Below are 12,924 nucleotides of genomic sequence, written 5' to 3'. Positions count from 1 at the left end.
CAATTTTGAAAATCCCCCCAGACTCAATATTGCAATTCAATTTTTACCCTATATCCACTACTATCCTTTATTTTAAATTAATGGTCGTATCCCTGGATACACCTTTCCTCTAAAAATTTGTCTAACCCTTTCTTAAACATATCTATTGAATCTGCCATCACAACCTTCCCTGGCAATGAATTCCATATCTTGACTGCCCTTACTGTAAAGAACCCCTTCCTTTGCTGGTTGTGAAATTTCCTCTCCTCTAACTTTAGGGGATGACCACGTGTCCTGTGTATGGTCCTTGGGGTAAAAAGTTCCCATGAAAGCTCTCCGTATTGACCCCTAATGTATTTGTACATAGTAATCATATCTCCCCTTAGACCCCTCTTTTCTAAAGTAAACATGCCTAAACTGGCTAACCTTTCCTCATAACTTAATGACTCCATACCCTTTATCAATTTTGTCGCCCTTCTCTGAACCCTTTCTAGTTCCAAATTATCTTTTTTATAGAGTGGTGCCCAGAACTGTACTGCATATTCAAGATGAGGTCTTACCAACGATTTATACAGTGGCAAAATTACATTGTCTTCCCTTGCATCTATGCCCCTTTTTATGCATGCCAATACTTTGTTTGCCCTTGCAGCTGCTGCTTGACATTGAGCACTATTGCTAAGTCTACTGTCTACGAGCACTCCCAAATCCTTTTCCATTATAGATTCTCCTAAATTAATTCCATTTAATTTATAGATTGCGTTCTTGTTTTTGATCCCTGAATGCATAACCTAACATTTATCTGTGTTAAACCTCATATTCCATTTGGCCGCCCAATCCTCCAGTTTAAGTCCCTCTGTAGAGAAGCTACATCTTGCTCTGATTTTATTACCTTACAGAGTTTAGTGTCATCTGCAAAAATAGAAACTTTACTCTCTAAACCATCACCAAGGTCATTAATAAATATATTAAAAAGGAGTGGTCCCAGCACGGAACCTTGAGGTATTCCACTTAAGACTTTTGACCAATTAGAAAATGTTCCATTTATCACAACTCTCTGTTCCCTATTCTCTAACCAGTTTTTGATCCAAGTACAAATTTTGATTCCTAGACCCAGTTCCCTTATTTTGTAAACCAACCTCTTGTGTGGCACTGTATCAAAGGCCTTTGCAAAATCTAAGTAGACCACATCTACTGTCCTGCCCTGGTCTAAGTTCCCACTAACTTCCTCGTAGAAACTAATTAGATTAGTTTGACATGACCTATCCCTCACAAATCCATGTTGATTCCCACTAATAATTTTATTGCGTACCAAGTAATCCTGAATACTGTCCCTTAAAATACCTTCCAGTAGTTTCCCCACTATTGATGTCAGGCTTACAGGTCTATAATTCTCTGGTTGTGATCTCGACCCCTTATTAAACAACGGCACCACATCTGCTATTCGCCAATCCCTTGGTACTGAGCCTGATGAGATTGAATCTCTGAAAATTAAGAATAGCGGTCTAGCTATTTCCGAGTTTAACTCCATAAGGACCTATGGGTGTATGCCATCTGGACCTGGAGCTTTATTTATCTTAATATTCTTCAGTCGCCTTTGGACTTCTTCCTCTGACAACCAAGTATTAATTAATGGCATGGTTTCATTTCCATTTTTATGTATTACTCCTGCCATTTGTTCCTCTCTGGTAAATACTGAAGAAAAGAACGTCTTTAATACCTCTGCTTTTTCCTTAGTATCATTTATCAATTCACCCATCTCACTTCTTAGGGGTCCTATATTATCTTTTTTAATCCTTTTGCCATTTATATACTTAAAAAACTTTTTGGGGTTTGTCTTACTTTCTTTTGCAACGTGCCTTTCATTTTCTAATTTAGCCAATCTAATTTCCTTTTTGCATGTTTTATTACATTCCTTGTACCTATGGAAGGACTCCTCTGACCCTTCAGACTTAAACAATTTAAATGCACGCTTCTTCCTTTGCATTTCTTCCCTTACCTTTTTATTTAGCCACATTGGTTTAGACTTAATTCTTTTACATTTATTTCCCATAGGAATGAACTTATACGTGTATGTTTTCAACAACATTTTAAAGACATCCCACATTGTTCCGTATTTTTTCCTTCAAAGGCTTTGTCCCAGTCTATGCTCTTTATAGACTCCTTTAGCATATTAAAATTTGCATTTTTAAAGTTTAAAGTCCTAGTTGATCCCTTATACTTTTGTTTCTGGAAACTAATTTCAAATGAGACAATATTATGATCACTGTTTCCCAAGTGCTCCTTTACTTAAATATTTGATATTACGTCTACATTGTTTGTTATTACTAGGTCCAGTATAGTCCGGTTCCTAGTTGGTTCCTCTACTAATTGGGATATGTAATGGTCTTTTAGCGTGCTCAGAAACCTATTTCCCCTAGCTGTACCGCAGGTCTCAGTACTCCAATCAATGTCCGGATAATTAAAATCCCCCATAATTAAAATTTGACCTAGTTGTGTAGCCTTTTCAATTTGCTGTAGAAGTTGGGCTTCCTCAATCGTACTAATATCTGGCGGTTTATAGCATATCCCTATCAGACACTTCTCTGAACTTTTTCCTCCGCATCATTAAGTTGGTCTCGAGCAAAGTCCTGCAGAGGAAACAAAATTGGTATTGCGGACCAGTCCATATCCTCACTGATGGGCGGGGTGGGCTCATCTGTGACATCACCGACCAATGCAAGTTTGGACTGTCCATGTTTCCCCACAGGTGGATGCTTTTGTGGAACTCCTGCTGTGACTCCCAGGATGGCATTCCAGTTTGACGGTTCCAAAAGATCGATGTCCAGATGCTGTGGATTCTTAGGCGGTTCCTTTAAGACCGGGCTTCCGACCATGGCATCAGTTGCCGGCATGTCCGGCCGGATCCGCTCACCGGGGACATCATTAAACAGTGGGAAGTCTCGCTCCAAAATGAGTGGATATGGGAGTTTAGGTGCTATGGCAGCTACCACCATAACAGTTTTGTCTTTTGTGACTGGTAGTATTGTTCTTTCATACTCCTCTGTCGTGCCATGTACGCAAAGAACCTTCACTTTGGGCAACCGAGAAGTTATGGTTTCGGGTAAGGCAGAGCTGGAAACCAATGAGAGTTAACTCCCTGAGTCAACAAAGGCCAGAACAAGGTTTTGGTTGATTAGCACAGTCACCTGGAGCAAATAAGGACTTCCTGATGTGGGACTCATGGTAAAACAGCTTGGAAATGCAGGCCTAATATGTGCCACAGAACAGTCCATGGGTTCCTGTAGTTTAGGACACTCTGCCTTAAAGTGGCCTGGCTCACCACATTCAAAACACTTCAGATTAGACAGCTTTGCACCTGGCCCACTGTCCGTAGCAGTTTTGCCATTGGGCCCTGTGGCAAGGATTGTCAAACCTGGTTTTTGGCGTGGTAGCGGCTTTGGCACAAATGCAGGTTCCTTAGTCATTTGCTGTAGCGCACAAAACCTTTCTACCACGGTGGCAAGCTCTTCATAAGTTTGTGGGTCTGATTGCAGAACCCACCATTGCAAATCGCGGTTCAGCCCCCGGATGCAGTGATCTATCGCCAGAACTTCAATAATCCGAGAAGGCGAATTCTCCTCATGCTGCAGCCATTTCTTTAAAATTTTAGAAAGCTCAGCCACTTGCGCTCTGACCGGTTTTTCTTTATCATAGCGCCATTGGTGATAGCGCTGGGCTCGGCCTGGCCCGGAAACTCCAATGCGAGCCTATATCTCAGACTTTAGGCACGAATAATCAGAGGCCCGTTCCTCACCTAGATCCATATAAGCTCGCTGAGCTTCACCAGTCAGATATGGTGCCAGTCTCTCAGCCCAATCTTTAGGAGGCCATTTTGCCCTTTTTGCAAGTCTCTCAAAGGACACCAGATATGCTTCTATGTCATCACCTGGCGACATTTTCAGGAGAACATGACCAGGTGGTTCATTTCTGTCATGTCTCACCTGGCTTAACTCTTCTCTTAAGAGCCTTGTGTTTTCCACCTGTACCTCGGCGACTTGTAGCATCTGAGCTTGCTGCTGTTGCTGCGCAGCGGCCACATTCACGAGGGTTCTCAGTACTTCCTCCATGTTGACGTCTGCACGGTTTGGGTAGCGGAAACTTGCTTCCCAGAGCATCCCACTCCTGACACCACTTATGGCAGCACCACCACTGGACTGAGCAGGACAGAGCACAGGACAGCACCACTGGACTGAGCAGGACAGAGCACAGGACACCACCACTGGACTGAGCAGGACAGAGCACAGGACAGCACCACTGGACTGAGCAGGACAGAGCACAGGACACCACCCCTGGACTGAGCAAGACAGAGCACAGGACAGCACCACTGGACTGAGCAGGACAGCACCACTGGACTGAGCAGGGCAGAGCATAGGATACCACCACTGGACTGAGCAGGACAGAGCACAGGACAGCACCACTGGACTGAGCAGGACAGAGGACACCACAAAAACACCCTCCCTCTTCCCTCTCCAATGCCCAGGTGAAGATGGCGGCGGGAAGCTGGGGATAATATGAATCCGGATCTCGCGAGATCCGACGGCGGGATGATGACGTTTTGCCTCGTTCTAAGTTTTGCATCGGGCGGGAATCCCCGAACAGTGCTCGGATCCGGGCTCGGATCGGCACTGTTCGGGGGTGTTCGGATTTCAAAAATCCGAACCCGCTCACCCCTAATATGTATTGTGGCAAGAGCCCGCTTTTGCTGAAGCACACGCGTACAACTTCTTCCTTTTTATGGTTCTTTATTGTCAGGATGGTAATAATGTTTTGACACCGTATACTTGCACAGCAATTATGGAGACCCTCAACGCTTACTATACATAGTCCAGCTCTCTGTCCAGATCAGCCAGCTATCCCAGCATTGATCTCCCTGAACAATGAAACAAGCAGGGTTTTATACCTGACACTCCTCCCACAGGCCTAGCTTGATGGACAGGTGACACACCCACCTTCTCTTTAAAAGTAAACGCCCATCCCTGGCTCTGTTTAGACTATCAGACCCACCCTGTCTGTTTGCTGAGAGGAAGCAGCTTTTAAATCATGTAAGTAAACAAATTTTAAACTACACATATGTTTTTACCTGGTTTAATCTCCACCTAGGTACATAACTGTGCCAATGTTTTACTCTACTTCCCTGCTTTCTCTGCATATTGCCAGCTAAATGCCTCCTTTTGTTACAGTATATATATATATATGTATATATATATATATGTATATATATATATATATATATACATACATACATACATATACACACACACACACACACGGGCAAACGTAGAGTTTCTAAAGAAGGGTTTCCACGCCATGCCGCTAATGGGCATGACCGTTACGCAGAGGGGCATGTCTATAATTTTAGACAGTGCTGGGCTGCTCTCCAACTCTTCCTACCCATATCCACAGGCAACTCCTATCCCCTTCATATACACAGGCAATTCCTATCCCCGTCATATACATAGGGCAAGCCACCTCAAGAATACAGTGGCCCATATATATATTGCACATTTTGCATCCAGAGAGCAGCCTTCCTTCCTTCCTTCCAGCCTGCTTACCAGCCAGAGAGACCAGCCAGCCTTCCTTCCTTCCAGCCAGAGAGCAGCCAGAGAGACCAGCCAGCCAGCCAGCCTTCCTTCCTTCCAGCCAGCTTACCAGCCAGAGAGACCAGCCAGCCTTCCTTCCTTCCTTCCAGCCTGCTTACCAGCCAGAGAGACCAGCCAGCCTTCCTTCCTTCCTTCCAGCCTGCTTACCAGCCAGAGAGACCAGCCAGCCTTCCTTCCTTCCAGGCTGCTTACCAGCCAGAGAGACCAGCCAGCCAGCCTTCCTTCCTTCCAGCCTGCTTACCAGCCAGAGAGACCAGCCAGCCTTCCTTCCTTCCAGCCTGTTTACCAGCCAGAGAGACCAGCCAGCCTTCCTTCCTTCCAGCCTGCTTACCAGCCAGAGAGACCAGTCAGCCAGCCAGGCTTCCTTCCTTCCAGCCTGCTTACCAGCCAGAGAGACCAGCCTGCCCTAGATGAGGTTGTGACAGAGGAATTGCCTGATCTTTTATATATGGTCTGAGAAAGTCCATGGTCTTCTGACTATTCTATTAAAGTAATTCTATCGTTTTAAAATAAGCATTGCCCAATCAATTGTATATGTGTCCAAAGCACAAAGTGATTTATTTTAGCAGATGTAAATAGTCAACAATTCAATACATTATTATATCATGATAAATTACAGTACAGCACAGCCAATACCAAAAGATAATACATACATACCGCTGCAATCGCTTGCGCACGCTGCGCAACCACGGGACCCGATGGACAATGTTCTGTATAGAATATTGTGTCAGAGTTGACTGAGGCCCCAGTGAGATGCAGCTAATATATATACAGTCAGTGTTTCATTGTGAACAATAGAGATGACGTAGATTGTTTCTATAGGTCCAGACGTTGGGTGGGTCCAGGCCAGACAGGTAATAGGTTGATTCAATCTAAGGAATCCAAAGGTGGGGGTCTTCTCTCCAGGGGGTCTGCTCCTTTTCATAGCCAGTATCATACAAAGGTTTACTCTCTAATATCAATAACTAAAGTATGCAATGTGCGATCTCTTCGCCGACTGCACCGGACAGCTGCTGATGATTAGGGCTTCAATATGATATCAGGCATGACACCTTTCCTATTACCTAAACCCTAACACTACAATGTACATATAATCACTATATATATATATATATATATATATATATATATATATATATATATATACTAATAATAAACCGAATACTATCTGCTCCTGAATTACAGTGTAACAGAACTAATATGAAATTATATAAATAACTAACTGTTGTAATGCGAGTGTGTGCGTGCGTATTTTACCGTGCGAACGCACCACGCCACGTAACACGTGGCGTACGCTTCGCAATACGCACGCAAACCAATATTAAACCAATATACTTTCGTTCATCCAATTATACGACTTTGACAATTCGGTACGCAGTTTTTATATATTTAGGGATGCACTCTGCACCTGTGTGCTATATTATTCACCTTTGGGTTCACTACCTGATTTAGCACTCTTTCTCCTGGTGGAGGACTATTTCCAGATTTGGTGCAGTTTAGCATATAACAATATTACACTATGTTAGTTTTTGTTCTGTTTTTTCTGCATTGTCACTACATCTGATGGAGATTGAGAGGGATTACCTCTGAAGAGGAACCTCCATATGACCATTTACTTCCTGATTACATCTTTACGGTACGCAGTTATTACTTCTTCCCAAATTTCATATTTGATAATACACATTGGGGCGCCCTACTTGTTTTTCTGTTGCAATGTATATATATATATATATATATATATATATATATATATATACAGTGAGTGAAACAGTAGAGAATCCAGTACATCAAACTAATACAGAACTACTCATTGAAATGGCCAAGACACTATTCCATTTGAAAGACATTTATAGCATATGTCAGAGCTGTTCCTTCTTGAGCACTCTGAAATTATTAAAGAGGCTGCCAGCACTGGTCCTCACTAGTTGTAAGCAGGGCCGGACTGGCCATCTGGCACTTCTGGCAAATGCCAGAAGGGCCGATGGCCAGATGGGCTGGTCCGCATGTCCGCCGAGCAGCAACACTCTGTGGCAAATATTGTGTCTGTGTGGCAAATAGTGTGTGTGGCTAATAGTGTGGCTGTGTGGCAAATACTGTGTGTGGCTATTGTGTGGCAAATAGTGTGTCTGTGTGGCAAATAGTGTGTCTGTGTGGCTAATAGTGTGTGTGGCTAATAGTGTGTCTGTGTGGCTAATAGTGTGTGTGGCTAATAGTGTGGCTGTGTGGCAAATACTGTGTGTGGCTATTGTGTGGCAAATAGTGTTTGTGGCTAATAGTGTGGCTAATAGTGTGTCTGTGTGGCAAATAGTGTGTCTGTGTGGCTAATTGTGTGTGGGGCTAATAGTGTGGCTGTGTGGCAAATAGTGTGTGTGGCTAATATTTAGAGATGAGCGGGCTCGGATTTCGCTAATCCGAGCCCACCTGAACAGTGCGGATCCGACGGGATCCGAGCACTGTTCGGGAACTTCCGGGCGCCAAATGAAGCCAAACCGAGGCTATGACATCCAAGTCTCGCGTCGGATCTCGCGAGACTCGGATCTCATAAATGCCCCGCTCACGGCCGCCATCTTCATTCTCCCTGTGGTTAGTGAAGAGGGAGGTTGATGTGCTCTGTCCTGCTGATAACTTTACTAAAGTGGTGCTTTGTCCTGCTGAGTGCATTAGTACTTTGTCCAGTGCTTTGTCCTGCTGATTTATTTAGTCTAGTGGTGCTTTGTCCTGCTGAGTGCAGTAGTACTTTTTCCAGTGCTCTGTCCTACTGATTCCAGTGGTGCTTTGGTCAGTGTCTGTGCTGCTGAGTCCAGTGGTGCTTTTGTCCTGTATTTGTTTCTGATAAGTCCATATCAATTTGTTAATTAGCCAAAAATCTTTTAAAAAATTAAAAAAAATCTCCAAAAAAATAAAAATAAAAAATAAAAAATAAATATAAAAAAATAATTGAAAAAGTATAAAAAATGTTATAGAGCAATATATTCTTGCAGTCCCAAAATAGAGGACCTGCCATTTCTATTACTACGTTCATTATTTCTGTAGTTCCAAAAAATAGGAACTGCCATTTCTATTACTACGGTCATTGTTTGTGTAGTTCCAAAAAATAGGAACTGCCAGTTCTATTACTACGGTCATTGTTTGTGTAGTTCCAAAAAATAGGAACTGCCAGTTCTATTACTACGGTCATTGTTTGTGTAGTTCCAAAAAGTAGGAACTGCCAGGTCTATTACTACGGTCATTGTTTGTGTAGTTCCAAAAAATAGGAACTGCCAGTTCTATTACTACGGTCATTGATTGTGTAGTTCCAAAAAATAGGAACTGCCAGTTCTATTACTATGGTCATTGTTTGTGTAGTTCCAAAAAAATAGGAACTGCCAGTTCTATTACTACGGTCATTGTTTGTGTAGTTCCAAAAAATAGGAACTGCCATTTCTATTACTACGGTCATTGTTTGTGTAGTTCCAAAAAATAGGAACTGCCATTTCTATTACTACGTTCTTTTTTTCTGTAGTTCCAAAAAAGGGGAACTGACATTTCTATTACTATGTTCTTTGTTTTTGTAGTTCCAAAAAAGGGGAACTGCCATTTCTACTACTATGTTCTTTGTTTTTATAGTTCCAAAAAAGAGGAACTGCCATTTCTATTATTATCTTTGTTTTTATCTGTGCAGTGGAATTCAGACCAGTTATATATATATAACTATATTGTGATATATTGTGGCCCCGGTACCAAATTGGGTACCGGGGCTACTCCACTACGCAGTCCAGATAGATGCATATCAACTACATTCAGTGTTGGGGCCAAATCCAAAATTAATGAAAATGACCTGTCATCGTCAAAAACAAGAGGTATTGACGCGCTCGAACTACACCCTGTATATGCTGCAGAGGATGTAGGAGCAGGCAGCTGTGCAGTGGAATTCAGAACAGTTGAGGGTGATATATTGTGGCCCCGATACCAAATTGGGTACCGGGGCCACTCCACTACGCAGTTCAGAAAGCTAACTCGGTGCAACGTTTTGGACTAAAAAGAATATTGTGAGGTGTTCAGAATAGACTGGAAATTAGTGGAAATGATTGTTATTGAATGTTATTGAGGTTAATAATAGCGTAGGAGTGGAAAACATAAAAAAAACAGTATTTTAGTGCTTTTTATGCTTTTTAAAAAATAAATCAGAACCCAAAACCCGAAATCAGAACCAAAACCTTTCGTCTGGTGTTTTGGCAAAACAAATCAGAACCCAAAACCTCAAGCTAATCAGAACCCAAAACCCAAAACACTAAAAGTGTCCGGTGCACACCCCTACTAATAGTGTGGCTGTGTGGCTAATAGCATGTATTTTTTGGGTAATAGTGTGTCTGTGTGTCTGTGTGGCAAATAGTGTGTCTGTGTGGCAAATAGTGTGTGTGGCTAATAGCATATCTGTGTGGGTAATAGTGTATATGTGTGGCTAATAGTGTGTCTGTGTGGCTAATAGTGTGTTGCTAATAGTGTGTCTGTGTGGCAAATAGTGTATGTGGCTAATAGCATGTCTGTGTGGGTAATAGTGTGGCTGTGTGGCTAATTGTGTGGCAAATTGTGTGGCAAATAGTGTGTGTGGCTAATAGCATGTCTGTGTGGGTAATAGTGTGGCTGTGTGGCTAATTGTGTGGGTAATAGTGTGGCTAATAGTGTGGCTGTGTGCAGGGCGCCTCAAAATTAAAAAAAAATGACTATGGTCGTTTAAAACAGCTTCCGAGAAATCCACGGGGAGGGGAGGGGGGAAGGGGCTATGAATCTTACCTGCATTAAGCTGCTCCTGTCTGCTCTGTCTCCTCCCCTCCGCTCACTGACTGTCGGGCGTGACATCATCATCACGGCCCGACAGTGTCTGTGAGTGGAGGGGAGAAGACTGAGCAGAGAGGAGCAGCTTAATGCAGGTAAGATAAAGAAAGACGGGGGAGGGGAGGGAAGCGCTAACTTTAACAGGGTACCCACGGCGGGGGGCGCCGATTTTTAAAGGAGGGGGCGCCAATTTTTAAAGGGGGCGGGCGGGGGCACCGATTTTCACAGTGTGCCTAGGGCGCCAAGGACCCTAGCACTGGCGCTGGCTGTGTGGCAAATAGTGTGTGTGGCTAATAGTGTTTCTGTGTGGCCCCATGTTACTATAGTGTGCGTTTGGCCATGTTCACATAGTGTGCGTGTGTGTGCGCGCGTGCAGTATTTTAATATAATATGTGAGGGAAGGGAGGATCTTAATATAGTGTGGGAGGTATGCTATTTAATGGTGGAGTGTAGGTGGGGCTAATTATTTAAGGTGAGGTGAAGGAACCTTTAATTTAATGCTGGGGTGGTTTAGGGCTATCGGTTGCATATCTGGCTGATTTTGGGGAGGAGGGCTATTTATTAAATGTGAATATGAATTATTTATTGTCGGGGATGGTTGTGAAAAATGGCTATATTTATTAAACTTTAATGCTATTTTATTTATTGCTATTTGGAGGGAGGGAAATATGTTTTGAGTAAATGGGTATACTGTTAATTTAATGTTGGGGCTGGTTGGAGGGAAATAGGTCTACTTATTAAATGTGAATATTATTATTGTGGGGACTGGAGGGAGGCCTAATTATAAAACGTGAGTGCTATTGTTTTAACACCGGGGAGTTTTCTAAATCTCATGTATCCATTTTTTTTTTCAAAATAGGGCATCCAATATTCCAGGATCAAGACAAGAATGAACTGAGCTAAAGAAACCAGCTGCTACAAGTGGTGAAAGTGACCAAGACAGGTAGGAGAGAGCAGGACAGTCTGCCAACTCTCCTGAATCTGGTGGGGCAGTCCTGAATTTGGGTGAATGTCTCCCTTAGTCAAGATTTGGTCCGACTGCAAGGACAGTTGGGAGATATGTTCCGCTTCACAAAGTACTGCTTGTGAAGGCAAAGCTGTGTGCTTTTAACAGTAGTGCCTGTGTATTTGTCTAAAATAATAAATGTAATTGTCAGGCGCCGTCTCCGCACTGACACTTGGTGTAGGAGATGGACGCCTGCACCTTCTCAGCAACCACGTCCTGTTGCCTAGCAGCGGGACGCTATCTCTGATCACCTGTCTGCAGCCAGCATGTCTTACCGCCAAAATCTCCCTAACCCAATCAGGAGGCACATTAGGGTATATATAAAGCAGCCTCTGACACATGTTTAGTGCCAGAGTATTGGTTCACTCCAGCTCCAGCGTTTCCTGAACTTCTGATCCAGTGTGTTATTCGGTTCTGACTCGGCTTTCTGTGACTACTCTGCTGTGTTTCGTTTTGGTACCTCGCTGCCCGGCTGGTTTGACTATTTGGCTTGACCTGTCTTCTCTCTGGATCCTCCCTCTGTACTGCACCGCTCAGTTGGCTCTGACCTGACCGCGACCTGCGTACCCTCTGCAGCTAAGCCCAAACCCCCTTGCGGGGGACCCTGGTGGGTACGTTAGACTCCGCGCCTCCCTGTTCAGTTGCGCTAGTACCGGTTAGCGGCCATCTCTGCAATTCCGTGACAGTAATGTATTATTATAATGTATGTATCAATGCCCCATGTTGGCCACACCCTCAACACAATGAGGTCACGCCCCGTTCGGCGCCGCCGCTGTGCGGCGGCACATGTTTTCTTTCCTGCTGAAGCTAAGGTGGGCCTGTGTACCTTAAATGCCAGGGCTGATTTTTAGTCCCAGTCTGGCCCTGGTTGTAAGTACGAGGACTGAATTGAACAAATGTTAGGGTTTCCAGGGAAGAGACCCCCACTGTAATATTAGTATGATGAAAGGGAACTGGGGTTATTAAAAAGACATGTTTCATTCTGCTTCTCCTTCCAGCTGCCGAAACTTTTAAGTTAACAATTAAAAAAAAAGGAATTGAATTCATCTTCCCCTGGAATGCATGCAGTAGAGAGCAGTGTGACACCGCACAATACTGGCAGCATGTGTCATCACAGAGTACTATACTGTGATGTAGATCAAGGTAAAGGAACAGCTCAACCCTGCTCCAACCCTCCTGCTCAGTAAAGCATAGTGTTCTCTTATCATCATCATCATCATCATCATTTATTTATATAGCGCCGCTGATTCCGCAGCGCTGTACAGAGAACTCGCTCACATCAGTTCCTGCTCCATGGAGCTTACAGTCTAAATTCCCTAACACACACACACACAGAAAGAGGAAGAGACAAAGGTCAATTTTGATAGCAGCCAATTAACCTACTAGTATGTTTTTGGAGTGTGGGAGGAAACCGGAGCACCCGGAGGAAACCCACGCAAACACGGGGAGAACATACAAACTCCACACAGATAAGGCCATGGTCGG

The sequence above is a fragment of the Mixophyes fleayi genome, chromosome 1 (assembly GCF_038048845.1).
Source record: "Mixophyes fleayi isolate aMixFle1 chromosome 1, aMixFle1.hap1, whole genome shotgun sequence".
NCBI lineage: Eukaryota > Metazoa > Chordata > Amphibia > Anura > Limnodynastidae > Mixophyes > Mixophyes fleayi.
This window is presented reverse-complemented; position numbering follows the sequence as displayed.